At 39.8% G+C, this 25,793-nt stretch overlaps 1 protein-coding gene across 6 annotated transcripts in view; it reads right to left on the bottom strand.

Annotated features, from left to right (window-relative positions):
• Window positions 1–25,793, bottom strand: part of GlcAT-P (Glucuronyltransferase P) — a 1,177,810-nt gene that overhangs the window by 360,800 nt on the left and 791,217 nt on the right. For all 6 annotated transcript variants that reach the window (XM_067140865.2, XM_067140864.2, XM_067140867.2 and 3 more), the window contains one exon: window positions 3,764–3,833. The gene's annotated coding sequence lies outside the window, so the exon portion shown is untranslated. The remainder of the gene's footprint in view (window positions 1–3,763; window positions 3,834–25,793) is intronic.

Below are 25,793 nucleotides of genomic sequence, written 5' to 3'. Positions count from 1 at the left end.
CTGTTTTCTCGGATAAGGCTCCGCTCTATCACATCAGAAGTAATGGCTCGATGGGCCTGTCCTGAGAGCACATCGTCTTGCAGTGATGTGCGTCCTTGTCGGAATCTCCTCTCCTATGCCACTCGTACATACTCGTCATGGACATGCAGTGTTCGGCATACACAGCAGACATGCGACGATGAACTTCGCGTATTCCAACACCCTCAGCCTCCAGAAACCTAACCACATTTCTCACACACTAGATCAGTTCGCGCACCAACAAAGACAAAACCCAACAACTGGGTGCACTTGTGAGTTTTACTTATGCTGTTCTCCTACCACAGCGATGACAATATCGATACGTAACAACAGTGTTACCTCCTTTCGCGCGGAATGTGTCTTATGGCGGGTGTTCGGTTTTCATATGACTCTCCCTTATAACATTCGCGCTACGTATGGAACAGGTGCTAGCTATCGACTTACAGAATTCCTTTACCTTCTTAAGATGGTTAGATATTCGCTCTTCTGTGCCCATAAATATACGATGATAAAATGTATGATTTAATATCTTTATTACCGCCGTAGGTAACAGGTAAAGGGAGAGCAAATATGCTATGAGTTTCCTTTCCTATCTGACTTCCCTTGGTCAACCCTTGTTCTTTCCTGATTATGACGGTATTAGGTTTACGAAGCCTTGGAATTATTTCGTTATCATGGCCTTCTTCCTTCTTTTCATTCTGCGAAGGATAGAACCACTTCCTTTTTACCTTCTGATTAGTTTTAAGAAGGGGTGATTGTCCACTTGCATACTCGCGACCAGAAGAATTCCGGGTGGAAAGGGAAACAAGTACGTTTGGGAGTAGAGTTTGGCTAACATGAGGATGGAGAAGGGACAAGCGAGGCAACGTCACAATAATGTGTTCGTCTTCCTGGAGGTGTCCCTTGTGACGCCACGTACTCACTAATCACCCTTGCTCGACTGACATTTTCTCGGGAACTGAGCAAGATGTGTATATGGTTAAACATTCTGATTATTCTGGCTTTACCTAATCAAGGAAAGTAATTAATTAACTGTAATTTCATTGTGAGAAAATGTCCACGATGTAGTCTATTATGTTTGATCTCATTTTTATTAAAACACTACTATCGTGCATGTATTTGCAATCTCATTGTTCCCATAGTTGCAGTCAGCCAAAGAATAATCCTAGAGTAAATATGAATGACCATTTCCAAGAATATAGGCAGTATGTAAAAATAATACACAATAGGTATAGGTCTACCTCTCATTTCTATGTTTTCTTTGAAGAGGCCATTTATATTTTCGTGCGTAGGTGTCGTTCATTTTTATTTATTTATTTATTTATTTATTTATTTATTTATTTATTTATTTATTTATTTATTTTTATACATTTTCATAGAGAATGTACTCCTTTGTTTCTTACGACAGTCCATTATGACATTATGAGCATATCTTATTGTTCTCTTTTAAAGTCACCTATCATTATTATAATTTTTTTTAATTCTGCAGAATATTCTTCACTTGTAACACTTTTATTTGTATACGTTATTTTCTGCCATTTAACTTCTCTCTCATTTGCCATAATTATATTAAGAAGAAGCATGGTATGAGGAGTACGTCTTTAAATGAAACAAGAATCGCATTACTAAGATATTAGTGAAGGCTACCTTATGTCATTTTAATTTCTCGCGTTCAAATTTGATAGGCCTATCCGTGCATATTTTGGTAAAAAGTATAGTAGTTCTTTTGACAGTGCTCACGAAAATATTAAAGTAGTTCAATTTCACGAAAATAAGGGTCATTATTCCTTTCAATGGTTGATCGCGATGCCATTTGATAATAATGTCATAGTCGAGACTGCTAACATTTTAGCGCACGCGGATTACAAAGAAACACGAAAATTTTACCCTCAATGTGTTGACATGTTTATCTTCACTCTCTCTGTCTTCTGTTGTGTGCAAATATTATGACTCTATATGGCTGTTCTGACTAATGAAAGACATGACCTTGAACACTCCCGGCACAAAGAGGCATGCGTTAAAAAAACTGAAAACGGTCAAGATAGCCAGAAGAGATACGTTGAAATTTCGTGAGATCATGTTATATTAATAAGAGCACAGTCCAGTATATACAAGATGGAAGGTAACTGATGCACCAAATTAACACAAGAGATCTTGGAGAGGGGATCACAATGTCGTAATTTTCAGGTCTGTAGCTTGCAGCACGCTAAGACTTGAGAGAAAGGAGACGATCTGATCGAATAAGCAGTATGTTACGAGCTGTCCATGGAGAAATGGCGTGGAATAACATTAATAGACGAATAAGTTTAAGTGGTGCTTTTCAAATTAGGTAAGATCACAATATGAAGATGAAGTTGGAATTCAAGACGACAAATTGGGGCAAGCATTCGTTTATAGCAAGAGAAGTTACGGATTGGAATAATTTATCAAGGAAAATGTTGAATACATTTCCAAATTCTCTGAAATGATTTAAGAAAAGACTAGGCAAACACCCGACAGACAATTTTCCACTATCTCCCGAAAGCAAGCCCACATTTGAGAGTACCTAATCACACGGCCAATTGGCTCGGTCCCTCTTCTTTGAGTTGCCATGCCTTGCCGCACAATTCTACATGTGCTCCTATGCTTGTTGGCAAACTCATTTTCCAATAATACCTTTCAACTGTACAATCAATCATTCATGCCTTCATAAATCTTTTTTTAAAAGTTGTTTTACGTCGCAACGACACAGATAGTTCTTATGGCGACGATTGGACAGGAAAGGCTTAGGAGTGGGAGGAAGCGGCCATGACCTCGATTTGCCTGCTGTGAAAATTAGAAACTATGGAAAAATGTCTTCAGGGCTGCCGACAGTGGGGTTCGAACCCACTATCTCCCGAATGCAAGTTCACAGCTGCGCGCTCTTAACCTCACGACCAACTCGCCGGGTGCGCCTCTTCAGTGCAGAGGGAAATTTATGATCATTCGTCTCAGCACAAGTGTTCATTAAAGTTTAAATTTCGAGCGCAGTTCAAATGAAGTGAAGTATTCATCTGTTTGTCGGTGTACCCAAACTGAAATGGGTCGGATAACGATTAACATTTTTTATACCAACTTAACGGCTAAGTTATATAATTTTTGTTTCTTATGTCAAAATGTCTCAAACATTCCACTTTGTATGCAGAGAATTTTAATTCACGTCCAGAATTTATCACCTTCAAAATTTACACACTTCCCTTAAATCAGGTTATAACCCTTTGTACACTGAAGTGCATTAATAAATTATAGAAAAATACGCAAATATATATATTTTTAAATGTGGCCATAAGAAGATTTCTTCAGTATAACACGTCTAACACTTACGTTTCAGTCCTGAGAAGGCCCATGCAACCCTCCAAATCCACACATATTTCCAAACTGTTAATCAAGGTGCACCCAGAGTCAAATGTATCTTTAATATTGGAGAAGTATGATAATTAAAAAAAAATTAAATGCGAAATTCTGGTCACAAGAACAATATAGCTCCAAAAATTTGATGATTTCCCTTATACGCATGGAAAACACTTATATAGGCCCTAATCATTGAATTGAGATAAAATTCGTATCACGCGGTGTTGTCCTTTACTCAAATGAGACGACAGATGGTATTCAAGTCTTCAGGAAAGCCGAACCATCCGTTTTCATATCAACATATACTTCTTAAAAGAAGATGTTCTATACCGACTTCAGCAAACAGTTTATTACAGTAGTGAACATGGATACTTACAATATATTTGTGGGCTTGCCAGTCCCTTCACATGCAGTGGTTGCTTTGGCGAGGTGGTAGAAGTATCCGTCTGGAAAGAAATTATGAACATATTCAATAATCGCCTCCACAAATGTGAACATCATTTTGATTTAGGAAATGTAAACAAAGCGTTGTAATGAAAAACCAACTGAAATACAATATAAAATGATACGGTTTAACCAATAGGAACATTGACTCAACCACTCAAAGGCATGCTACGACAGCCATTTGTCAAATTTGCGTGGAGTCTAATGGAGTGGTGTGAGTCTGTGATGCCAGTGCGTGAATTCGAACAGCCGACACATGCACACTTGCGGGCAAAAATCTGGCCCATATAGGAACGGTGATTTGGATTGGTAATGGAATGTCCGAGCCTCAATGTAAGATTTGTCCTGGACAAAGCGGAGGGGAGAAATGTTTTTCTCCGGGTACTCTGGTTTTCCCTGTCATCTTCCATTCTACCAACACTCTCCAATATCATTTCATTTCATCTGTCATTCATTAATCATTGCCCCAGAGGAGTGCGACAGGCTTCGGCAGCCGGCACATTTCCAGTTCTCACCGCTAGATGGGGCTTCATTCATTCCTTTCCTGACCTGATGAAATGACTGGAAACAGGCTCTGGATTTTCAATGAAATGTCTAATAGCCCCACTTTCTACAGTGTCAACTTTGTTTCCTCAATCCATATACTTCCAGCAACATGAGTTGGCAAGTTTTTTTTACCTTCCCGAAAAAGATGAGTGGAGGGCAACACTCACCCCTCCCTCTATAATAACATACTGCATTGCATTGTGCATTGGTTCCTTTTTGTTTCTCCAGATAAACTTCAAGCCAATCATAGGGAGAAGCAGTAAGGGCCGGGTGGAGTAAGTGTTAGGTAAGTTTGGAAACCTTATGGAATGAAAAACACAATTTTATTGCAAACTACGAGTATGGGCCAAAATTTCTGCACGTAAATACACAACACTATAAACTATAATAAACTATAACTAATAAACTATATAAACACTATAATTAGCAGCTCGTGCTCGTTGGTAGTTACCAGACAGAAAAAGTAATAATAATAATAATAATGTTATTTGCTTTACGTCCCACTAACTACTTTTTAAGGTCTTCGGAGACGCCGAGGTGCCGGAATTTAGTCCCGCAGGAGTTCTTTAACGTGCCAGTAAATCTACCGACACGGGTCTGTCGTATTTGAGCACCTTCAAATACCACCGGACTGAGCCAGGGTCGAACCTGCCAAGTTGGGATTAGAAGGCCAGCGCCTTAACCGTGTGAGCCACTCAGCCCGTCAGACAGAAAAAGAGGCAGTGTGAACACGCTCTGGTTTTCAGCAAAAGAGACCACTCCGGGTTGATTATGATATACGATGAAATCGTGCCAAGTTTACTTTCAACGTGTGTTGGTCAAGTTTGAAGTGATCCACAGTAAAATGTCTTAACAGTGTGTATAGTGTGTATGACGAGAATATGGGTCAGCTCCAGGTGACAGTTACTAAGAACGTGTGGTAATCAGGATTCAAGACAGTTCCATGTAACTTGGCTTCTTACAAATGCTTCTACTGCAGTAATTTCAAGCGAGTATAAACATTTCAGTAATTTCCGGTATTGACTGGAAGGTTCACAGCACGGAGATGGAAGAGCTTTATTTCATCCATACTTCCAAAATGTGTGATACACGTCACTTGAATTCACCTTCGTACCTGAGAGAACTGCGAAGGGGAGTGTGGCCAAATCATCTGAGATGCAGATGTTCTGATGACCAAGTCCCACTTGTCCGCAGGCTTTCGTACGGACAAAGCGTTTCCTTGACTCCGTCATGAATTTCAGGTTGGACTGATGGGCTGAAACGAGATGAAATAAGGATCTCAACTGAGAGGAGAAGCGGGTCACATGGCTCAGTCCTGTTCAGTCTAGAAGTGGTGTCTCCAGTTCAATCCCAGGAGATCGTATGGAAGACGTTCATAAACTATCATACACATTCCTTCAAAACCCATTACAGATTCATACATCAGCATATTGTAAAGACCTCAAAACACGGTTCTCGGAGTGATTTTACACAGTAACTGTACGAGACTATTTACCAAGTTGTAAAAGCCTCTTAGATTTTTAAACCACTGTTCATAATAGATCTACAGTTAGCCAGGAAATAATTTTGTCGAAGAGTATTCCACATTTTTCTCAACTTCGAAGAACAGGCCATGATTACAATACATAACATTCTCCCACAGTCTGCTAATATGGTTCTTCACACAAGAGACCATTCCGGGTTGATGATAATTATGAAATGAAATACGAGGAAATCGTGCCAAGTTTACTTTCAACGTGTGATGGTCAAGATTGAAGTGAACCCCAGTAAAACGTTCATAACAGTGTGTATGATAGGAATTTGGGTCAGCTCCAGGTGGCAGTTACTAAGAACGTGTGGTAATTTCCGTAACATATTTTACTAGATACCCGGCTCAATGGCTAAGTGATTAGCGAATTCTAATGCTGAAGACGGCCCACACACCCAGCCCCCGAGCCATTGGAATTAACCACTTTAGGTTAAAATCCCAGACCCGGCCGAGAATCGAACCCGGGTCCCTCTGGACCAAAGGCCAGCACGCTAATCATACGTTCATAACATTTTGTATGATAGGAATTTGGGTTAGCTCCATGTGGCAGTTACTAAGAACGTGTGGTAATCAGTCTGTAACACACTGGAGCGTCCGCAGCATTACCTTGTTTATAGGTTATCTTCTAAGGCCACTAGCCACTAGCTTAATTTACCTAGGTTTAATTAACATTTTGACTCATTCATGATTTCTCATGTGCTACAGTCTACTTTTGCTATTGTGAAGTCACCGAAGGGAGTGAACTTCGCTTCTTCTACAATGGATAAATATCAGGAAGGCAAAGCACGTTATATTCTTCTATTGAGTAATACATGTTCCTATTTGCTGACCAAGAAATTGGTAGCGGTTCAGAAACTTTAAAACGCCCATGTTACACCAGAGGCTATAGCAATGCTAGGATAATAATCAATCATCTGAGTAATTTGATTTCAATATGTAACATCCTGCATCACATACACACAATAAGTAATATAAATAAAATACCACTTATATACAACATACAACCAAAATGTAAAAGACTTGACGTGTATAGACGAATGATGACATTGGCTGACACTGCACGGTGCTTCGTACATTTCCTCAGTCTGCTTGTATAGGGAGCAGTGTGAGTACCATAAGCAATTGAAAGAATGTAGTGGAGTTGAAAAGGAAGTATGAGCAGCAGTGTCCGAATGGTAGGTGCAAATGCTTCCCGTACAGCATTATTGACTGAATTTGCGAGGTCAACGGTGTTATGGCCGCTACCGTGAATAGATAAATTAAGATAAAATCATCCCACTTCAAGACACTCTCCGGTCATAAAATGATGGTGTATATAACGGACCATACGAGAATCACTTTAACTATGCAAGTAAAAGGAATGCTGCAGCTTCACTAATGACAGTTGTTTACAGCGTCTGCACTTCGAATCGTGTGACGTCAGCTGACAACACGGTTGGACTGCGTCAGCAAACGCCCCACAACATTTTCCCTCTTAACAGCAATGGAAAGAAATTTAACGCACAGTTGCCGTAAACCATCACAATTGGACTGTCTACCAGTAGAAGATGGTCGTATGATATGAAGAATGCAGGTTTACAATCTACCATGCTGATGGAGGCTTCGAGAGTGGCAAAAGCTTCAAGAGTCGACGGATCCAGAGTGTCAAGTGTCGGAAATGCAGAGTGACGACAGCAGTGTAATGGTATGGGGACTGTTTTGCTAACACCTGTGCATGGACGTACGGACTCCTTTAGACATTGACAACGTGTTAGTATGATCACGTACTTTCTTTCATGCAGTTAGCATTCCCAGAGGTGAACGGCTTCTTCAAACAGGATTATACAATCTGTCACTGAGCTTAGCATCTCAGAACAATTGAAAATGAAAATGAGATGACACTGTTCAGGTGGGCCCCATTTTTTACTTAATCTTGACTTCGTTCAGGACTTCCGTTATGAGGTAGACAAGCTATGGAAAGGTATGATCTCCTCGCCAACCAATCTACGGCAGCTTCACGGCGCTACACTATCAGTGAGGTTTAGTATCATTCAAGAACGTGGGATTCATGGAATCGTAATTCCTTGTGACATTCAAAAATATTGAGACAAGATGCCAGGTAGGGTTCTCTTATTTCTCGGACATTGCGTGAATATGAACCAAATAGCTAACTGGTAATTAAAGAGAACAGAGCGTACAGCGCGTAATTGGTACAGAGCGTAATTGGTTTCCTATTATCTTACTGTCTCGTCACAAATATTCGTGTTCCGTCATGGACGTTTGAGCAACTAAGATATTAGGGTTAAACACTTTTTCGTTTCGAACAGTGAGTTAATAAAGATTGATGGAATATTAAATATACATTAACTTCACCTGAGGCTATGAGAATGGTGGATAATGTGATAATACTATAGGTTTTACGTCCCACTAATTGGTTTTATGGTTTTAGGAGACATCAAGGTGCCGGAATGTTGTCCCGCAGGAGTTCCTTTCCGTACTGATAAATCTACTGAAATAGGGCTAGCGTATTTGAACATCTTCAAATGCCATCGAACTGAGCTGGAATCGAGCCCACCAACTTTGACTTAAAAGGCCAGCGCCTCTACCTTCTGAGCCACTGAATTGGGCTACAAGGGAGGTGTCTGGTGGGTTGGGTGAGGAGAATTTGATTACAAATATTCTACTCATTTGTCTTCAAGTTCATAGCTGGGCAACAAATAATTGATATGAATTTGGTACTGGTACTATTGTATAGTGCACCCAAAAAATTGAAGATATGTACTGTAAAAATACCATACAAAGTAAAATAAAAACTGTGCGACGACAAAATCGCAGTTTTATACTTTTTGAAAGAGGTTTCTTAATTGTGTATTCAGCAGCCAAGGAAATATGTGTGTTAGACCAACATCAGATTGATTCAGGCGATTCACTGATTAAGATTACAGCCTTGAAGATAAACCTAGGTGAGGATGACCTTCCATTTCCAAAAGAACACCTGCGCTCCGTGTTCGAAGAACAATCACTCGGAAGGACTTCGGTGCTCCAAAGCCACTGTTGCTATGCACCAACAACGCGGTGAACAAATGTTGACGAATACTTTCAGGTTGGGAGTTCTGCTATAGGACAGCCCCCTTTATGAGTAAAAAACGAATTGCTACGTATTATAAAAAGAAAGAAACCGATGGATCGCATCGAAACGGTGATGGCATCGAAAAATAAGTATTCGAATTGGAACGTGGAACAAACAGGGCCTGAGCAATTAATTCCAGGTAGTGATATCAGAAGTTGAGAAACCACAAGCAGATATCCTTGTTTTGACAGAGACGAAGAAGGAACGTAGAGAAAGTGAAAATATTGGCAAATGCCAGCATATATGGAGTGATGTTAACAAGAGTTCACGGGCTGAATCTGGGGTGTCCGTTTTGGTCAAGAATGAATGGAAGAGAAGGATAAAGAACCAGGAAAAGATTAATGAATGGTTATTGAATTGGTGAGTGAAATGTTCGGTAGTGAACTGGTTACAACAGCAATGTACACGAAATGCTGCCATGGCTGATAAAGACGAACGTTTTGACTCTCTTAGGGATATAATCGAGGCAACGTCTTCACAACAACTACTGTTTGTACTAGGGGACTTGAACAGAAGAGTTGTATCTCGATCGAATAACAATGTGGTTGGAAAATTTGGTAACGAAACACTGGAACAATGGATGTATGTCATCAGACAAAATGTCAAATGAAAAATGGGTTTTTTAAACATAAGGATACCCTTAAGAGTACAAGGAGACAACCAACTAGGACTTCAAGATCAATTAGTGATTTAGTCATCACAAGACAAGATAGAAGAGCTATAGTTCAGGATGTGAGAGTGTGGAACAGATCACCATATGGTAGAAGGAAGAGTCATGATTCTTCTACGATTTAAGGATGCAGGGAGGGAACAAGAAGGATTCGTTACTGATATGCCTGGACTAGATGTGGGTCTTCTGCTGGACTGGATTGTACTAGATCCCCTCCAGGGACGACTTGAGCAGAGACTCAGATTGGACAAAGAGAGAACTGCAACATTGCTGTATGAGGATTTAAAACCGTGTTTATTTAAAACTACTGAGCATACTCGTGGAATGGAAAGAGGAAGAAGGAACGGTGTTTAATGGATGACTCAGATGTAGAGAGAAAGTGTTGAGGATGAGGAAGTTGCTTACCGGAAATGGTTAAGCTCTAAAGGACAAGAAGATGGAGACCAGTACAGTACAATTATGAGAGAAGTAGAAAGTAAGGTTATTCGAGCTAAAGAAAATTCATGGGAGAAGAAATGTACCGAGGTAGAACATTTAGTTGGATATAACAAGACATCAGAAGCTTGGTGTTTCATACGTCAAGTGAGGGCACCTACTACAAATAGAAGAGGAAATAATATGATTACCGTTTCTCAGTGGAATACATATTTTAAAGCTCTGTATTAGAGAGGGCAGAGAAGATTATCGAGAAGAGAAGAATGAGGTAGCAAACAGTAATATAGAACAGGTGAATGAGTCCGACTCCATGGCTAAGACGTTAGCGTTCTGGCCTTTGGTCACAGGGTCCCGGGTTCGATTCCTGGCAGGGTCGGGATTTTAACCATAATTGGTTAATTCTCCTGGCACGGGGACTGGGTATATGTGCCGGCTTCATCATCATTTCATCCTCATCACTACGTTTACGTCGCCTATGGGCGTCAAATCAAAAGACCTGCACTAGGCCTCCCCGGAGGCCACACGCCATTATAATTATTTATTATTATTATTCATATTTTTCTTATTATTATTACTAGCAGTTATCCGCAGCTTTGCTCACGTAGATTTCGTAATTTGATACAAGTAATCGTTCCTCGGTACTCTACTAAGACGTTATCTGAAAATCTCCAAAGTATTGAGCCGTACACTGACGGCCTATATAAGAGATCAAGTAATATATTTGCCATATTATATAATTATATAAAGGTGGACTTCAGTCAGGCATTGGAAATGTAGCAGATTACAGAACAGTTGAGACCGGAAGTCCATGGAGACTTAATGTCGCTGTATGTTGCGCGAAGCTTGCTTTCAACCGTGGGAAACGATCAGCTTTACCAGGAGTTAGCACATCTCGGCACGTGTAGAATTCGTTGGCCACGAGGAGTGTTCAGCCAATTAGGAAGCGAGGGTGTGGCTAATATGAATTCTGGACCGCGCAGAATTAAAATCCCAGGTTGACCAACATGGATATCTGTGTGAAGAGTACATCGATATAGAGAAGTCAGTTCTGTCATTTGATGGTTTTCCACAGGTCTGGGAGTGAGAAATAATAAGGAATACATTATAGCAATTATCTGAGTCGTTATTAAGTCATCAGGAGTGAGTCTGATGTTAATTTTAATGAATATCAAAGTCATTGTGGGTAACAAGCACGCTGATTGGTTGAATATTTGAACATACTGGGAATCCCCTAGCTACAACGGCGTTGGCTACTTTACTTAAGCGCCCCACTGGTCGGAAGCGTCCTTCTTTTTGTGTGTGTTGCCGTGCAATGAACATCGTTCCATACTTCTCTTTTACCTGTGCGTGAATGCTGCCACGTGGGCAGAAATCTAACAGTGTAAGGTCGTACCGACCAAAAACAGTGCATTTATTTGTGAAGAGTGCTACGCAAACTGGTGCAGTGATAAATTGCCAATTGCGCTATGTCGCAAATTCTTATCCTAAAGTAACAGACGGTAATGTTAGCCGCAGACTGGTGATTGAGTGAGAGACCCTGATCCGCACTGTACTTTCGGGTCGGTCGTGTATCGCGAAGGACTTTCCGTATCGAGCCGCGAGCCGCTCCAACTGACAGTATTTAAACGATAAACACTTTTGTATAGTGAATATTACGTGTGTTTTGTGCTTTTATATTAACGTTGGCATAAATTACAGCTAACAAAGGGTTTTTCGGCAAGTGCACGGAGAGCGGTGAAGAGATATTTACCAGAGTCTCGTGTGTTGCAGTGTACGGGAACTAACCTCAAGAAGATGACACCGCCTTTAGAAGAAAGAAGATTGTTTCCATATGTTGATAACTTGTTGCAGATGGAGTAGATCACCACCGTAGCAGGGATGTGAACTGCTACCAATGTCCAGGGAGTTGCCAAGATAAGACGCATGTATTAATTAAATGGCATGTTTTATGAATTACGATTAATACTAGTGAGGCTTAGTGTAGGGATTTTCTTTCATGTAATTTTTGCCTGACGGCGTGTGTTCATTTTACATTTGTGATGCTGTAAATATGGATAGGAGGGGATCGCATGATTTTTCTATATTTCTTTCACTTTATGATTAGCTAGATGGGATATTGAGGGAGATATTAGGATTTATTTTGCTTTTATTGGTGTGAATTATGCATGTTACCTAGCTTAAGGTTATTCGTATGTTTTTGTATGATAGAGATAGAAGGATTAGATTGGCAAAATTATCCACTTCCCGAGTTACACACTCGCGGTGTCGAGACTAAATTTTATTTTTCTAATTAGAAAGATTAGTGACAGATAGGATGCATTATGCATGTATTTCAGGAGCTGTGACACGTGTGGAGCTGTATATGCACCATTGACTAGAAAAGATTCTTCTAATGTGGGTTGGAAACTGTTTTGTACAATGATTTAAGAGGGAATCGAACCCGGATTTATGATGAGAAAGGCTGATGAGATTATAAGATATACGAGAAAATTTAGTGCATGCTGAAATATGAAGTTAATTATGCGGGCAGATTGTATGCCTGGTGATGTTATAAGAATTGTGTGAAGCGAGAATAGGCCTGTGATTGTATTCTGAGAGATTATTGATAATCAGAATTGACGTGAAATTAATGTCAGGCCAGTGAATATGATGTGTGTATTGAATTATAGTAGCATGCTGGCAATATGTACGATTGTGTATGTGGATCTCCGAGCAGTTGTTGAGATACGAGCTCGCACTACAAGTTAGCTTATCAGCCGTGGTTATACAGACAGAGTGAAGTGAGATGTTATTTCCGTAATATAATCTTGCCGAAACAGTGACCAAGTCCCCAGAGCAGTCTTGAGTTTGATCATTTCTTTTCAGCCCACTGCAAAGCAGGAAATATGTGACGGATGAAAGGCATTATCAGGTGCGTAAATGCAGCAGAGGAACGCAATGTTGCCCATTGCTTTCCACGTGTTTATTAAAGTATATTATTTGTTTTATTTTACAGGATAGTGTTTTATGTAATATCATGTTATTTTTGATATGCTGTCTTGTTGTTTAATGGGGAACAGCCCGAGTGCTGAGTGAATGTTTGTGGTCAATCTAGTTCTTACTAGATCCTTTGGTGAACCGCGTTTCACGTCGAGTCAGTGTAGTATATAAGTTTTCCCATGCCTGATCCAATGTAAATACTTGAGATATTTTAATTGTGTTGTGATTATTGTAAATACAGCGTAAGGAAATGCCACTAGTATTTTCCGTAGTTTATATCATGTCCCATTGCGTCTTAATTCTCGTTTAAAGATAACTATTGCGACAACTACCCTGAATTTCAATCCGTATTATGGTGATACTTAAAATCGTGCTACTCTATACGAACAGGAACATTGGACAATAATATGGAGTTATTTTGAAACTCATAAATATTTAATGTTGTGATTTGGAACTTTCATTTTATCATTTATTTGATTTGCGTAATTAGCGCTTGTGGTCCATATTCATTTCAATTTCAGATCAAGGCTAATTTCGTACTCGTTTTATTATTTTGATTTTTATTTGTTGTAGTATGATTCGGGGTTATTTTATGTAATAAACTCATCTTACCCCATATCAGTGTTTCTCATTCGAGACCTTCATTATTCCTGTCATATGCTTAGAGATAAGTGATAAACTTCGACTTTTAGACTTACCCGTGACAATTTATCCACTCTCTGCCCAACCTGAGTTAGTCGGATGTTTAATCAGGAAATGGAGGCATCGTCCTAGAGGGTTATTACCCCTGGGTACGGTACAGTAATAGAACTCACCGAAAAATTCAGTTTCATTTACCCCAGAAACTCTCTGCAAAACACGTTTGTGGTATTGCTTTTTGAGGCTAAGATAACCATGCAGCACAGAACTGTTCATGTGAGAAACAGTCTTCTCTCATGTTGAAAAAAACATGTTTATTTTTAAGAAGATTCCAAATACCAATTTCCACGTCTGTAACATCTTCAGTTTTTGAGATATAAAAAGAATTCAATCCCTTTATCAGTACTTCCCCTACCCCACCCCTACCTCAATGCATTTTCCGGAAACAAACAAATGCATGTTTCTTTATTTTTAAAGGAGATTCCAAACACCAATTTTCACGCCTGTAACATGTTCAGATTTTGAGATATAAGCATCGTCATAAAAAATTGTTCAACTCTTTTTTCACTTCTTTTCACCCCCATTAAGTGCCTTTTCCGAAAACAAAAAATATGCTTTCCTGTATTATCACAGATGTTCTTCATGTATATAAAAATGTATAACGAGAAACTTCTAATTACGCTCTCAGACTCAAAAGACTCTTTACAGACACTTGAATTGCGCTGCGCTATGAGTTTTATTTTCTGTTTCAACATTGGTTGTTCCCCCTCCTGTCCCTTCCCCTTCCCTTCTCAAGCGTAGTCTTGGTGGCTAGTTGTATCCAGCGTTTAACTCTCATTATTTATTTGTCGCTCTCTAGAGCACCTACTTGGGGGTTCCTTTCGAACCCGAGGCTTCTGGGTTGCGAGCATCGGAGCGTAAGTCGTGAGTGAATGTTGCATGTGTATGTTGAGTGAAAGGTTAATGCTTGTGGCCGCGAATGGGTTTGTAATTGGGTTAGAGTTGTGCTTCTGTGTGTGCTGTGCTGTGTGGATGTGCCGGGCTCGTAGTCCAGGGGCCTATGGCCAGTTGAAGGCCATTTCCTTTTCTAGTATGTATTTTTCAAATGTTACATTCTAGTACTACTTGTATTTCTGTTATATTACCTGTGGGTAATAGATATTATATTCTCGGTTGTACGTACGAGGCCAATAGAAGTTTATTGGTTTACTTCTGAAAGGGTTCTTCACTTATGGTATTGTAAATGTTTTGTTACCATTAAATAAATGACGGATGAATTTACGGATGGAAAACTCCCTAACCTCGGTCCACCTCGCTTCCTCTCTAGGCATATTCCTGTTTTCCTAGGCTCTAATGCTAGCAACTTCTCAGGTGGTAGCGTTATAGCGTGGTTACCATCAGTAAATTCAATCTTGTCTATTATTCTTTCGTATTTAATGACCAAATATGACTGATCCTAGTAAAGATGCAAAAGGGTCAATTGGACCTGTTAATGAAGATAAAATACGCGAATGTTTCGGTCTCGAATTGCTACGAACCGAGGAGCTAGGATATGAACTGCGTATTAGGGGAGTTTCTCCTGCCGGCACATTAGACGATAATATTAGATTACTTAGTTCCTCGTTACGTAACCCTGTTAGTTTATCGAGCTGTAAACCTTCCATTGTTCTTGAGAGTGCGTTATGTCGTATCGGGGTTTCTCTGTCTCAAATAGAGTCCACGTTGGACGAATTTAGTCAAGGTCAAAGTGATGTCACACGAAAGCAGATTCGTCGTATTAAAGCTCGCCTGCTTCATTACAGGACCGTGTGTCTGATCTCCAGGTATTATTTGGTGATAGCATGGGCGATGATGTGAAAACCTTATTAGTTTTGTGGTCTAGTAAAATTGAGTCTCTTTTGTGGATGGGAGATAGTTTGTTTTCTGTCTCCGTTGAAGATAAGTCTGCTGACGTTGCTGAACTTACTGAACAGGGGATTTCACCACCACCACCTGGTCATCCCATTTCATCCGGCGATGATTCATGTGCGACGGAGAATATTTCTTCAGTTGTTAATTTCACAATGCTAGCACATCCGCTGCAATTATTAAAGGGATGAAGTCTTATTCTATAGACTCTATCGAAAAAGTTATTGAGTTCTTGCGCACTCTAATTGAATTTCTCCATCACAGTGCTGTAAATGTTTTCAAAGATGATCTGATTTTTCAAATCATTTATCCGCCTGCTTCTGGAAACTTAGCCAGTCACATAGCTGTGGCTATATCTGAACGTGGTTCTCTTGGGGTTTTCCATGCGAAACTATTACGTGAATGTATTCCTACCAGAGCACTATCATCTCTAGTGCAGCTACATTTCTTTCGAGTACAACAAAGTAATGAATCACTCTCAGAGTATGTTAGGGACATTAAAATTTTTTCGAGAGTTTTCCGCTTGAAATATTCGGAAGGTGAGACCGTGAGTTCTATTGTTGTAGATCTGACGAACGAGTATAGGTCTTACTTGTCATTTTCATCAAGGCCTCTTTCCTTGAGCTAGAAAACGCTTGTGTTGCAGCAGAAGGAGTGAAATATGCGGACTCACTCCGTAATATCGGTAGACCGTCATCTAGTAGCGCTTCTGTCCCTGTTTCGCCTTCTGTAGACAAAACTCGACGTTGTTCTCTGTGTAAATCGGCTGATCATCTATGAAATGCTTGTCCTCGGTGGCAGTTTTCTAAACCTAATAGTAGTAAGTACGGTTCTCAGCCCGTAGAACGTAAGTGTTACGAGTGTGGGTCTAACACACATGTGCGTCCTAATTGTTCTGTACTTCAGCAGAATCGTACCCAATCATCTAGCGGTGATCGCGGCAACAGGAGTTGACTAGGAAAGCTATCATGTAACAGAGTGGCAGAAGGAGTGCCTGACGCTCTCGACGGTCATCCGCCGATGTTCATTCCTGAAACTGAAGGAGTTTCTGATCTTTCAAGTTTGTTTGAAAGCCGTTTGTTTGGGTCTCCTAGTAATTTGCGAGATTGGACTCAGGTAAAGGCCACTTAATGCTTTATTAAGAGGATGTCTTGGTAACTGCTGTTCTAGCCAAGTTTCGGTAAGATACTCTTGGTCTCTTGGTAATGTCTAAAGTTATGAGGTGTTCTGCCTTTTAATATTGTAACTTATTCAGAAGCTGATGACCGAGATAGTAAATGTTTGGACCGCTCGCCGTATGTCAGGTCAATAATAGGATATGTATTATTCTATTTCCCTAAACTTATGCCTGGAGCTATGATTTCTCAGGTCACATTTGGGATATTGTAAAGTTTATTTCCAGGTTACTTACTACTGTAAGTTATATATATTTCTTCTCAGTCTGACATGTCAATTCTTTGTTTTGAGGCCTCATATTAGATTAAGTATGTCTGTGTGTGCTGTGTTGTGTGGATGTGCCGGGTTCGTAGTCCAGGGGTCTATGGCCAGTTAAAGGCTGTTTCTTTTGTAATATGTATTTTTCAAATGTTACATTCTAGCACTACTTGTATTTCTGTTATATTACCTGTGGGTAATAGATATTGTGTTCTCGGTTGTATGTTCGAGGCCAATAGAAGTTTATTGGTTTACTTTTGAAGGAGTTCTTCAGTTACGGTATTGTAAATACTTTGTTACCATTGAATAAATGACGAATGAATTTACGGATGTAAAACTCCCTAACCTCGGTCCACTTAGCTTCCTCTCTGGGCATGTTTCTGTTTTCCTAGGCCCTAATGCTAGCACCTTATCAGTATTTATAGTACTCCCCATATACAAAGTTTCATGTCTGTAACACGTTAAGTTTATAACATATACTGTAGATATACCGGTACTCATTTTAAAAATTCACCCGCTTTTTACAACGTTTTCAGCCCCTTAAGTGAATTTTCCGAAAATGCGTGATTCTTTATTTTTAAACAAGATTCAAAATAACAACTTTCATGGCTATAACATCTTCAATTTTTGAGATATAAGTGTCCTCATAAAAGAATTCAACTTCTTATTCACTTCTTTCTACCCCCTACCCCCTTAAGTGGACTTTCTGAAAACAAAAGATACGTGTTTATTTATTTTTAAAGGAGATTCAAAATACCAACTTTCACGTATGTAACAACTTCAGTTTTTGAGATATAAGTATCCTCATAAAAGGTATTCAACACTTTTTAATCTTTTTTGACCCCTCTTAATGAGATTTTCCGGAAAGAAAAAGTACATGTTCCTTAATTTTAAAGGAGATTCCAAATACCAATTTTTACGTCTGCAAAATTTTACGTTTTTCAGATATAGATATACTCACTTAAAAATTCACCCCCTTTTCACCCCCTTAGCAACGGAATATCCATAAATCCTTCCTTAGCGAGTACCTATGCTCTAATATAAATGTATCCCCAACATTTCCTTATGTCCAGTAGTTTTGGCTCTGCGATGATGAATCAATCGGTTGGTCAGTCAGTCAGTCAGGTCATGTTATTATATATATACTAGCAAGATACAAGTGCTTCGCTACAGCTTTACAATGAAAGTTATTATTTATAGTTTTACATCTTGGAGAGTCCACTGTTAGCTGAGCCTGTAAAATACGTCCTCTGTTCGTACGTCAAACGGTTCTGGGGGAATGATTATTTATTTTATAATCTACCACTCACTTGAACCTCGTACGGAAGAATTAGAATGTTCTAAACCATATCTGATTTAACATATAGGACCTAAAAGCGACCAACAGGTGAAATTTTGATTTTGTTCGTCGACCACTAATGGAGGAATTATTACTTCTTTAAGGGGTGAATGTTTTGAAATATTTATTAACATCTAGGCTATAGACGATCACCCTTCATAAGAAAAATTATGTATGTGCCTGAAACGGTTTCGGAAGAATGGATATTGTGTTTTTGAGTGGCAACTGCCATCTAAACCTCTTAGGGGAGACATGTTTCGAAGTATACGGTATTTTACACCGATGACATAAAAGAAGTCCCTTCTAGTAAAATCACAACTTTGTACGCCAAACGGCTTTGAAGGGATGAATAATTTAGTTTACGGAGCTAACCTCATTTGACACTTAAGCGTTGGAACGATTTAAAATATTTCCTATTTCACACCTAGGATTTAAATAAATACCACTATTTGTAATTTTGTCTTCGTTATATCGAAATCCAGTGAGGCAAGATAAATTTTAGCATTTTGGAACGTTAATTTTTGTGACACCGTGTATTTGTTATAGAGAATTACGGCATGCTATTTTGCTCCCGAGGTCTGGAAGAATTCGAGAAGTTAATTTTGAGATCATTATGAAGTTGCTTGGTTATGGGATCGCTTGTACTTAAAAGTTTTCATGCAAAAAGAAAACGGATTAAAGAAAAATGAACTATTATGAAAATAAATAGGAAGAAAGTTTAAGGCAGGGTAAGCCTGTATTTTATGAGCGATATAGAATAAGCGGGATGCCGAGGAGAAAATGCCCTGTAGTTCGATGGAGAGTAATTTTTGTGACAGTTGATGTGTAATATTTCTGAGACAGGGTGTATAAGGGGAGCGATGTCCTGTAGCGATCCAGAACGGTTGAAAATTGCAAGGGTTTTCAAATCCAAGTTAGTGCGTTGTAACGTCTATTTTAAGTATAAGTTGATGTTCTCCGATGATTATTATTTTATGTAAGACCGTACGTAAGGTCAGTTAAGTCAATGTGACGATTCTATTTGATACCAGCGAAGTGCATTTTGAGCTAGTCGGTCGAGGTAATACGTACTTATTGAAAACTGAATTTTATTCTATATCTTCACGAGACGGAAACATCGCGAATTGGAAATATTGTGGGTGAGAGAATACATTTTATTAGATTGAGAGTTTACCGGGCGAGTTGGCCGTGCGCGTAGAGGCGCGCGGCTGTGAGCTTGCATCCGGGAGATAGTAGGTTCGAATCCCACTATCGGCAGCCCTGAAAATGGTTTTCCGTGGTTTCCCGTTTCCACACCAGGCAAATGCTGGGGCTGTGCCTTAATTAAGGCCACGGCCGCTTCCTTCCAACTCCTAGGCCTTTCCAATCCCATCGTCGCCATAAGACCTGTCTGTGTCGGTGCGACGTAAAGCCCCTAGCAAAAAAAAAAAAAAAAGATTGAGAGTTTATCCTGGGTATCTTGATGAGAATTTAGTTCATTGGACAGTTTGCAATGGTACAAGTTTGACATTGCAGGTCATTTGGAGCCTCACACTCCGGTTATGCCGTGATTATCGTGATGGTTGTGATCAATGTTTTCAGTAATATTACGTAATATCAAACGAGATTTGAGTTTACTTTTATTTAGCGAACTTCACCGCATGTGTATAGATTTTAATGCGTAATAGATAAAACTTTTCAAACCTGTTATTTAATTTCGATTTTACTCTTTATCGTAGGAAACGGAAATAGTTAATATATCCAGATTCGAGTTCATTTGTAGTGAATTTTACTTCATGTGTTGGAAGTTCAACGAGAATTACATTTAAATATCCGGACATTGTGTTAAAATCTCGATTTCACCCGGCAGAATGAGTGATGTGTAAATACTATAGCGTTGCCTCAACGACAGGATTAAGACGCCGTCTGTACATAGCCAAGTCATAGGTTAGGCATTTTTGCGAATCGACTTGAACGATGTTAGTGTCTGCAGTAGTGGGTACAAGTACGGAAGATACAGCACGAACGGTACTATTTAGGCTATGTTTCGGCATAAACTATACTAGCTGGAAGGTGCTCCCATAAAAGCGTTGCATCAGTAGTGGCATAAAATATAGGGGTTGTCCCACGTGGAAACCTGGCTAATGGATACTGGTCCATAATACTTAGCCGCGTGCGTTGATGAACTTTCGTTTCTATTTGTTCCTTTTCCTTTACTTCAATATTTATTGTTCGGGTGTACGGTATGATGCGATAGTGCATTGTGTTGACACTTAGTTATTTTTTGTAGGATTTACACTACGAATGCGGTTTCGATTCGTCAGCTGTTATTATATTGTATTTTTATTTTATATTATTCACATTATTTAGGTGAGACGTTGATCTACAGATCACTTGTAGTTTAGTTTAATGGGACAAATGTAGGTAGACAGATTTGTAATTGTAGTTGTAGTTACGTATAATGGGAAAGATTTCATCTTGTTTGTTTTATATTGTGGACTTGTTTATTAACGACTTTAACGACTTAACTGTTTCCTAACCTGAAAGTTGGTTTAGTAAGAAAACTTTTCGAGTGATTTATCACTTCATTTTAACTTTAGTGTTTGACGTTTCTTCTAAACGCATAATATAATCCCTGCATTTCGCAGTTTTGTTCCTTCAGAACAATGTAACGTAAGATCCCCTCAGATCAAGTGTTGTTGGTTCCTTCTGAACATCTGTTTGGGGTGATGCATGTCTCAGCATCGGGATTCGTCAATAACTTAAGGATGTCACGAGATCACAATACATGGTGGAATTTTATTTTAGATTCTGATAATTGCTGTTAACTTGTAATAAACACCATGCTTTAACTAATATTTCGCAACCTATCCAAAGCAACTGATAGTCAATTTGGTTCGATTAAGGATCCATTCGGGGGATGTTCTAATATCCGAGAGCATAATCAACTTGTGGATAACCTTAATTAAATATAAATCTGGAATTCTACTTATTGAAGGTCAGATTTTCCACGGATCGTGTAGGTTAACTCTCAGTTACACTGACTGACAGAGCAAATGCAACACCAAGAAGGAGTGGTCAGAACTTTATGCCAATTGCAGGGTAGACTGACGTCACTGAGGTATGCTCATGATGTGAAATGCGCCGCTGTGCTGCGCACGTAGCGAACGATAAATGGGACACGGCGTTGGCGAGTGGCCCACTTCGTACCGTGATTTCTCAGTCGACAGTCATTGTAGAACGTGTTGTCGTGTGCCACAGGACACGTGTATAGCTAAGAATGCCAGGCCGCCGTCAACGGAGGCATGTCCAGCAGACAGACGACTTTACGAGGGGTATGGTGATCGGGCTGAGAAGGGCAGGTTGGTCGCTTCGTCAAATCGCAGTCGATACCCATAGGGATGTGTCCACGGTGCAGCGCCTGTGGCGAAGATGGTTGGCGCAGGGACATGTGGCACGTGCGAGGGGTCCAGGCGCAGCCCGAGTGACGTCAGCACGCGAGGATCAGCGCATCCGCCGCCAAGCGGTGGCAGCCCCGCACGCCACGTCAACCGCCATTCTTCAGCATGTGCAAGACACCCTGGCTGTTCCAATATCGACCAGAACAATTTCCCGTCGATTGGTTGAAGGAGGCCTGCACTCCCGGCGTCCGCTCAGAAGACTACCATTGACTCCACAGCATAGATGTGCACGCCTGGCATGGTGCCGGGCTAGAGAGACTTGGATGAGGGAATGGCGGAACGTCGTGTTTTCCGATGAGTCACGCTTCTGTTCTGTCAGTGATAGTCACCGCAGACGAGTGTGGCGTCGGCGTGGAGAAACTGTGGAGCGCCCTACCGCTAGACAACGCGGCATCATGGTTTGGGGCGTTATTGCGTATGATTCCACGTCACCTCTAGTGCGTATTCAAGGCACGTTAAATGCCCACCGCTACGTGCAGCATGTGCTGCGGCCGGTGGCACTCCCGTACCTTCAGGGGCTGCCCAATGCTCTGTTTCAGCAGGATAATGCCCGCTCACACACTGCTCGCATCTCCCAACAGGCTCTACGAGGTGTACAGATGCTTCCGTGGCCAGCGTACTCTCCGGATCTCTCACCAATCGAACACGTGTGGGATCTCATTGGACGCCGTTTGCAGACTCTGCCCCAGCCTCGTACGAACGACCAACTGTGGCAAATGGTTCACAGAGAATGGAGAACCATCCCTCAGGACACCATCCGCACTCTTATTGACTCTGTACCTCGACGCGTTTCTGCGTGCATCGCCGCTCGCGGTGGTCCTACATCCTACTGAGTCGATGCCGTGCGCATTGTGTAACCTGCATATCGGTTTGAAATAAACATCAATTATTCGTACGTGCCGTCTCTGTTTTTTCCCCAACTTTCATCCCTTTCGAACCACTCCTTCTTGGTGTTGCATTTGCTCTGTCAGTCAGTGTATAATTTGGGTTAATGTTGCCCGATTTTCAGGTTTTCTATTCTTTTTCTGGTTTTGCTGTCCACAAATCTTACATTGCGTTTTCAATCCTTGAAAGATAATGATATAAACAACTTCAAGATCTTTTCATCATTCACGTTATGCATTCTGACTGCCTTATAACACGTTGTGACGAATTTATTTGATTTTTCTCGCTCAGTCAGTAAATATAATTAACGTGCTTTCAATGAATACATTTTTAGTAAACACATTTTTTTTTTTGCTATGGGCTTTACGTCGCACCGACACAGATAGGTCTTATGGCGACGATGGGATAGGAAAGGCCTAGGAGTTGAAGGAAGCGGCCGTGGCCTTAATTAAGGTACAGCCCCAGCATTTGCCTGGTGTGAAAATGGGAAACCACGGAAAACCATTTTCAGGGCTGCCGATAGTGGGATTCGAACCTACTATCTCCCGGATGCAAGCTTCACAGCCGCGCGCCTCTACGCGCACGGCCATCTCGCCCGGTTAAACACATTTTTGCTCCTCATTTGATGTAGTTATGCTCTCCTCTGAACCCTGTCGATCGGTCAATGAAGTGACTGAAAAGAACCCGAAGCGACCCCGAGATCTAAGAATCGACATTGTTCTACCGAAGTAGCAGAAGAAAACGACCGACGATGGAACGGTAAGTTCTAGGGTTCAACACTATTAGTTGGTATTACGTATACTTTGTCTTTAGACAACTTTAATTTGAGGAAGTATTACTATTGCTGGTGTGTATTCTTGCAAAGATCTCTCATGACAGAATGTTTAAAAGGTTTTATATATCGCCTCAAGCACATTTGTATATTTTTAACAGCTATTAAGATATACCGGTAATTAAAAAGAAAATTTTATTTGAAACTTGGTGCTATAATTAATTTTATGCATAGTCACAAACACTTAACAACACCAGGAGAGATACATGAACAGAACTGTATATAACATTTTTTGTCATTTCTAGAGACTTATAAGGAGGTATTTAGTCTTTGTTTTTCAACTATTCAAATGTCTTATGATATGACGCAATTGTAAATAACAAGCTTATTTTAGGAGTGTTTGTACATACCTAAATTATAAATATTCTAATGTAACTGGTTAAATGTCTTTGTTACTTCATCTTAAGCTGATGATGGCAAATAAATTGCCGAAACTGATACGAAATGACAATAAAAATGTGATGTTAATTCACATTGTTTATAGTACTGAACAGGTGGAAAACCCTACCCTTATCTTTGTTTGTATTACTATGTAAATAAATAAATAAATAAATAAATAAATAAATAAATAAATAAATAAATAAATAAATAAATATGATATTCATGTCAACACATGTACTGTTGGCTGCCCTGAAGATGGTTTTCCGTGGTTTCCCATTTTCACACCAGGCAAATGCTTCGGTTGTACTTTAATTCAGGCAACGGCCGCTTCCTTCCAATTCCTAGCCCTTTCGTATCCCATCGTCGCCATAAACCTGTGTGTGTCGCTGCGACGTGAAGCAAATTAAAAAAAAATCAACACATACATCAAGTCACACAGATTATCACATTTTTTATTATATAATAGGTGCTCGGATGATGAAGCACTGGCCTCCTGATCCCATGTTGGTGGGTTCGATACCGGCTCAGTCTGGAGGTTTTTAAAGGGGCATAAATAAGCCTCGTGCTGGTAGATTTACCGACACGTAAAATAAGTCCTGTGGGACAAAATTTTTGCCATCTTGGCGTCTCTGAAAGCGGTAAAACTATTTAGTAAGACTAAAAGTCAATAATAATAATAATAATAATAATAATAATAATAATAATAATAATAATAATAATAATAATAATAATAATAATAATAATAATAACACATGGAAAAATGCAGTGCATCAACGGATGGAAAATTATTGTTTGCACATGGTAAACCGCAACTAATTGAATTTATATTTCGGATAGGATATGACATTGAGAAACAGTGGGGATTGTCAAAAATTACGCAAACAACGCAATGTCCTTTAACAGTCTTTTTAAATAAACAATATCTACATTTGGTAAGTCATTTTTTGTACATTTCTCATGTATATGTACATGTATATACGGAAATACAGTAACAAGAGTAATTTTTTGTACTGTAGTAATCTATTTTGTTGACACAGTAGTTGATTGACATTATGTATAGTATTTCCTTCCCACTGCATGTCAAAAAAATTCACCTTCCCTGTATTTCGGAGATCCGTTAGGTTGGACAAGATTTTATTGAGACATACGTGAAACATATGTATCCAAATTTTGAAATCTGGCCACGCTGATTGATAACTACCGTCTTAAGTTCAGTTTTACCTTCAATAACACACACACACACACACACACACACACACACGCACGCACGCACGCACACACACACACACACACACACACACACACACACACACACACACATCTTCTTAGAAGACGTATTTGAGCACTTTCACACACGTATCTTATTTGCGGTACTAAAGTATCTTTAACGAACATAAATCAATACATGTGTAGCTCACAACCCGCACCGAGAATCATATGCACCATTCATGGTGTACGTACACAGTGTTGATGACTTGTAATGATACGAGTCATGATAGCACACGGCATCACTGGACTGACAAAGATTTAAGAGTAAAACGATGAGATTATCACCCGAGCAATCACTTCACATTCAAAGCAGCTTTAAAAATGAATAAGAAATCAACATGCACTTACTTACTCTGCGTGATTTTAAATTATTCCGTTAGAGAAGCAGATGTTGTTACAGTGAGGAAAATATTTGATGTCGAGCTGCAGTAAGAACCATAAAGATGGCTTAATGAGTAAGAAGAGACAACAGCGAGAGCAATGTCAATATTTCTTAATTTCCAGACGAGAGAGGAAAAGAAGCTTTCACTGTTTCCAGAAAATCCAAAATGGTTAAGTGTTTCTCCCA

Source organism: Anabrus simplex, chromosome 2 (genome assembly GCF_040414725.1).
Source record: "Anabrus simplex isolate iqAnaSimp1 chromosome 2, ASM4041472v1, whole genome shotgun sequence".
NCBI classification, from domain to species: Eukaryota; Metazoa; Arthropoda; class Insecta; order Orthoptera; family Tettigoniidae; genus Anabrus; species Anabrus simplex.
Note: the sequence above shows the minus strand (reverse complement) of the source record. Positions and strands in the feature narration are given on the sequence as shown.